The sequence below is a fragment of the Trachypithecus francoisi genome, unplaced genomic scaffold (assembly GCF_009764315.1).
Source record: "Trachypithecus francoisi isolate TF-2019V2 unplaced genomic scaffold, Tfra_2.0 Lachesis_group21, whole genome shotgun sequence".
NCBI classification, from domain to species: Eukaryota; Metazoa; Chordata; class Mammalia; order Primates; family Cercopithecidae; genus Trachypithecus; species Trachypithecus francoisi.
The window spans coordinates 41,436,486-41,442,997 of record NW_022681467.1 but is presented as its reverse complement, the minus strand read 5'-3'; positions in this window follow the sequence as shown (position 1 = coordinate 41,442,997).

Here is a 6,512-nt window from a genome sequence, read left to right as displayed (position 1 = left end):
TAATGATTATTGTTCCTACAGTGTTCACAGGATTGCACAATCTGATTTGAACCTCATACATGGGAAGTAGGCAAACAGGGAAACTGAGGACCAGAGAGGGTGAGTTACTTGGCTAAACCACACAGCTTGCCAGAGGTTTCTCTCTCTCTCTCTCTCTCTCTCTGTCTGTCTGTCTCTGTCTCTCTCTTTCCTTCTTTCTTTCTTTCTTTTTCTTTTGAGATGGAGTCTCACTCACTCTGTCACCTAGGCTGGAGTGCAACGGCACCATCTTGGCTTAGTGCAACCTCCGTCTCCCTGGGTTCAGGTCATCCCTCCCACCTCAGCCTCCCCAGTAGCTAGGACTACAGGCATTCGCCACCACACCCAGCTAATTTTTGTATTTTTTGTAGAGATGGGATTTGGCCACATTGCCCAGGCTGGTCTCGAATTCCTGGGCTCAAGTGATCTGCCTGCCTCTGCCTCCCTCAGAGGTCTCTGAGTATGGGGCCTGGAGCCCAGGTCCCCTGCTGCATACTGCCCTTTTCCCGTGCAGCAGGCCTGATCATCTCAGCGCCTCCCCAGCTTTGTTTTATCTTTTATCCTCAGGGCAGCTGCAGGTCAAGAGAAAGTTATTGTGGCTTCCTGTCACAAAGCCTAGATATCAGTTGTTAGGGCAGATTTTAATAGTTATACAATACAACAAATAAAATCAAAATCTCTCCAAAGTAGCTCCTGCCCTTTCTGAGTGGCACAGGACAGAGGGGTAGGGGAAAATGCGTTAGAATAAGCAGAAAGTATTTCAGTTCCCTGCCTTCCCATGTGAGCAGAAAGGCTAGGGTTCTTATTTTCTGAGGATCCACTTTCTACATCCCGCTCTAGGCACTTGACTGTCACATCCCTCCCTCACAGCCTCCTGGGGAAGAGGCTGTAACTGGACATTAATGGTCCATTTTCAAGATGAAGAAACTGAGGTAAAGTGACTTCCCCAAGATCCACATCTGGGAAATAGAGGGGCTGGGAATTTTTTTTTTTTTTTTGAGGAGTTTTTGCTCTTGTTGCCCAGGCTGAAGTGCAATGGCGCAATCTCGGCTCACTGCAACCTCCACCTCCTGGGTTCAAGCGATTCTCCTGCCTCAGCCTCCCAAGTAGCTGGGACTACAGGCATCCACCACCATGCCTGGCTAATTTTGTATTTTTAGTAGAGATGGAGTTTCACCGTGTTGGCCAGGATGATCTTGATCTCTTGACTTCGTGATCTGCCCGCCGCCTCAGACTGCCAAACTGCTGGGATTACAGGAGTGAGCCACCACACATGGCGAGGGCCTGGGATGGATTTTAAGCCTAAGTTTGTGCAATTTTATTTATTTATTTATTTATTTTTTAGGGAGGGAGACAGAGTCTTGCTCTGTCGCCCAGGCTGGAGTACAGTGATGCGGTCTCGGCTCACTGTAACCTCTGTCTCCCAGGTTCAAGCAATTCTCCTGCCTCAGCCTCCTGAGTAGCTGGGACTACAAGCATGCGCCACCATGCCTGGCTAATTTTTTTTTTTTTTTTGAGACGGAGTCTCGCTCTGTCGCCCGGGCTGGAGTGCAGTGGCCGGATCTCAGCTCACTGCAAGCTCCGCCTCCCGGGTTTACCACCATTCTCCTGCCTCATCCTCCGAGTAGCTGGGACTACAGGCGCCCGCCACCTCGCCCGGCTAGTTTTTTGTATTTTTTAGTAGCGACGGGGTTTCACAGTGTTAGCCAGGATGGTCTCGATCTCCTGACCTCGTGATCCGCCCGCCTCGGCCTCCCAAAGTGCTGGGATTACAGGCTTGAGCCACCGCGCCCGGCCTACCTGGCTAATTTTTATATTTTTAGTAGAGATGGGGTTTCACCATATTGGCCAGGCTAGTCTCAAACACCTGGCCTCAAGTGATCCTCCCGCCTCTGCCTCCCAAAGTGCTGGGATTACAGGCATGAGCCACTGTGCTTGGCCAGTTTGCACAATTTCAAACCTCGAATTACTCTTCATTCGGCTTATGGGCAAGATATTGGGACAAAAAAGACATACTTCATTTACTGATTCAACACTCAATCATTCACCAACCATTGGTTAAAAAATAACTTGTCCTTTGGTATATGCCTTACATGTCTGGGCACAAAGCTGGTCTTCACGAAACCATGGGTTGTTAAAGCTGGAGGGCCCCTCAGAAATCTGGCCTATCACCTCTGTTTTACAGATAGGTAGCCTGAGGCTTAGTGAGGGGAAAGGCTTATGCTAGGTCATACAAACAGTCAGAACTAGCAGATCTCAAGGTTGCGCATTCTCCACTATTATTATTTCTTCTTCTTTTTGCTTCCTTCTTCCTCCTTCTGCTTCTTTCTTCTTCCTTTTTAACTTATTTTTATGTATTTTTTTTTTGAGACAGAGTCTCACTCTGTCACCCAGGCTGGAGTCCAGTGGCACACTCTCGGCTCACTGCAACCTCCTTCTCCTGGGTTCAAGCGATTTTCCTGCCTCAGCCTCCTGAGTAGCTGGAATTACAGGTCTGTGCCACCACACCCAGCTACTTTTTGTATTTTTAGTAGAGATGGGGTTTCACCATGTTGGCCAGGCTGGTCTCGAACTCCTGACCTCAAATGATCCGCCTGCCTCGGCCTCCCAAAGTGCTGGGATTACAGACGTGAGCCACTGCACCTGGCCTCTTTCAGAGACAGAGTCTCACTCTGTTGTGAGGCTGGAGTGCAGTGGTGCGATCATAGCTGACTGCAGCCTCAAACTCCTGGGCTCAAGTGATTCTCCCACCTCGGCCTCCCAAGTATCTGGGACTACAGATATGTGCCACCATGCCTGGCTAATATTTTATTTTTTGTAAAGATGGGGTTGCATGTTGCCAAGGCTGATCTTGAACTCCTGGCCTGAAGAGATCCTCCTACCTCTGCCTCCCAAAGTGCTGGGATTACAAGCATGAGCCACCATCCACCATTCTTTGTTTTATTTTAATTTTTTTATTGGAAACAGGGTCTCACCATGTTGCCCAGGTTGGTATCGAACTCCTGAGCTCAAGAGATCCACCTGCCTCAGCCTCCCAAAGTGCTAGGATTAAAAGTGTGAGCCACTGTCCCCATTTTTAAACTCTGCATGGATCTCTCCTTATAGCCTCCCCAAGAAATGGTCATCTATCTCCTGCTTGGGTATACTCAGTGACAGGGAGCTCATTACCTCCTGAGGCTGCCTGTTCCCATTATTGTTCAACTATGACTATTAGGAAGTTCCCCCTTATATTGAACTAAATACCATCCAGTTCAGTTATTCTTATGTAGAATATAGTATCTGTTGAACTCCTGCTACGTGGCAAGTGCTAAGCACTGGGAAATGTGATGATCTGTAGAACACAGAATGGGTTGTGATCATAAGGTGTGCTCAGTGCTGTGATTGAGGAAACTGCTGGAGATCACCTTGGACTCCCTGGCCTGGACATAGGGGGAGGAAGGATCCCCAAGGAAGTCATGTTAGAGCTGAGAAAGATGATAGGGGAAGTAGACAGATGAAGAGAGGAAAGATGGGAGTTTCTGGCAGAAAAAAAACAGCATGTGCAAAGGCCTGAAGGTTCATAAAAGGTGGTGTTTAGAGCAGTCTTTTTTTTTTTTTTTTTTTTTTTTTTTTTTTTTTTTGAGATGCAGTCTCCCTCTGTCACCCAGGCTGGAGTGCAGTGGCATGACTGCAGTGGCTCACTGCAACCTTCACCTGCTAAGTTCAAGTGATTCTTCTGCCTCAGCCTCCTGAGTAGCTGGGACTACAGGTGCCCACCACCACACCTGGCAGCAATTTTTTGTATTTTTAGTATAGACAGGGTTTCACCATGCTGGCCAGGATGGTCTCAAACTCCTGACCTCATGATCCACCAGCCTGGACCTCCCAAAATGCTGGGATTACAGGCATGAGCCACCACGCCCAGCCTAGAGCAGTATTTTAAAGTCTGATCAGAGCAGACACCCCGATGTTGAGGGGAGGAGGAGGGAGATTAGAAGTGCCATTGGGAACTTGCTTGGCCACATAAGCAATTTGGTACTTATCTATTTCCCTGAATAAACAAGATACCAAAGGCTGGGCTTGGTGGCTCATACCTGTAATGCCAGCACTTTAGGAGGCTGAGGTCAGGAGTTCAAGACCAGCCTGGCCAACATGATGAAACCTTTTTTTTTTTTTTGAGACAGAGTCCCTCTCTGTTGCCCAGGCTGGTATGCAGTGGCTCAATCTCGGCTCACTGCAAGCTCCGCCTCCCAGGTTCATGCCATTCTCCTGCCTCAGCCTCCCGAGTAGCTGGGACTACAGGCGCCCACCACCATGCCCAGCTAATTTTTTTGTATTTTTAGTAGAGACGGGGTTTCCCCATTTTAGCCAGGATGGTCTCGATCTCTTGACCTCGTGATCTGCCTGCCTCGGCCTCCCAAAGTGGTGGAATTACAGGTGTGAGCCACCACGCCCGGCCGATGAAACCTTGTCTCTATGAAAAATACAAAAATTGGCCAGGTGTGGTGGCTCACACCTGTAATCCCAGTATTTTGGGAGGCCAAGGTGGGTGGATCACCTGAGGTCAGGAGTTTGAGACCAGCTTGACCAACATGGAGAAACCCTATCTCTATTTTTTTTTTTAATTTTTTTTCCTATCTCTATTAAAAATACAAAATTAGGTGGGCATGGTGGCTCATGCCTGTAATTCCAGCTACTCGGGAGGCTGAGGCAGGAGAATCGCTTGAATCCAGGAGGCGGAGGTTGTAGTGAGCCGAGTTCGCACCACTGCACTCCAGCCTGGGTAACAAAAGCAAAACTCCGTCTCAAAAAAAAAAAAAAAAAAAAAAAATTTGCTGGGCATGGTGGCTCATGCCTGTAATTCCAGCTACTTGGGAGGCTGAGGCAGGAGAATCACTTGAACCCAGGAGGCGGAGGTTGCAGTGAGCCGAGATTGCGCCACTGCACTCCAGCCTAGGTGACAGAGTGAGACTCTGTCTCAAAAGAAAAAAAAAACCCAAAAACTAAATTGGAATCCCATGGGTCTCAGGCTTTGTCACTCTGCCTGCCTGGGGGAGGCCTTATTTAGCTTGGCCCAGCCCTGCTGAGCTTTCCTTGGGAATGTCTATATATAGGGGAAGGGGGCAGCCCAGTTGCCACTGTCCATCTGCATTCCTTGGTGTCCAACCCCCATTTCCTGGCCCCAGAGCCTGCTATCGGTTGTCTTGGTGCTCTTTCTGTCGACGTAGTCACTGTCCACAAGTCTTGCCTACTACCCAGTGCCCAGCCTTTACCTTGTGGATTCTCAGGGTGGGTTCCCCCTGGACTTGCTTTGCCCACCCCTTTACTCCCCAGATGACCAGATTCTTCACTGAGCTCTAGGAAGGGGCCACCTGCCCCTTTACCACTTAAATAACCTTCCCTTGCCTACTCCTTACCCCCAAAAAGTGAACGCAAACACCCTTTCCATGGAGAAGGTAACTTTGAGAGAAGGATCTTTGCTTTCAATGATTATTTCTCCTCCAAATGCATATCCTCCTCTCCTCCATCCCTCCATACATTTTTCCATCTAGACAGGTTCCCCAAGGACTGTCTGTCCCAACTTCCCTCCAGTCGGGATTAATAATAAGAATCATCAACATGGGTGGGCATGGTGCCTCATGATTGTAATTCTAGCACTTCGGGAGGCCAAGGATTCAAGGATCCCTTGAGCCTAGGAGTTCGAGACCAGCCTGGGCAACATGGTGAAACCCCATCTCTACAAACAGTACAAAAAAGGAAAAACAAAAAAGCCAGAGGTGGTGGTGCACTGCTAGTCCCAGCTACTTGGGAGGCTGAGGTGGGAGGATCACTTGAGCCCAGGAGATCGAGGCTGCAGTGAGCTATAATAGTACCACTGCACATCAGCCTTGGTGACAGAGTGAGTATAGACCTTTATGATTTACAAATCTCTGCAGTCAAATGGAGATAATAATAGTTGCTATCTCATAGGAGGAGCACTAGATGAGATCATGTTAAAATGCTTAGCACAGTGTGTGGCACATTGTGGGGGTTCAGTAAACAGTGGCCTAGCTGTCACTTTCCCCTCCTTCTATCCCCTGCCCCTTACCATGGTTCAAAGACAGGACATTCCTCTTGCCAAGCATCAACACTGTGTACCCAGCACAAGCTAGGTGACTTATACCCAGGTTCCCATTTACCATGTTCTCTCTGTGAGGGAGACCCCACAGACAGGTCCATTCCCACAGATGAAGAAATGACTCAGAGAGGCACTGCTCCCTGCCCAAGGTCACACAGCTCGCAGAGGCTGGCCTTGGATCTTGGGTTTTGGACTTCAAGGCTTGTACTCTCCCCATTTTACCATGCTGCCTCACTCTTTACTACTCTGATGGTCCTTACCATCTTGGAGCCAGTGTGCTTCCTCGGTCGGGGGACTCCAAGGCGGTGGAACAGGGCGGGACTTCCTCACAAGAATCTAGGACGTCAAGGCCTGCCACCTGCTTGGAGGTTTAAATTTCTCTGCAAGGGCCCTTGGC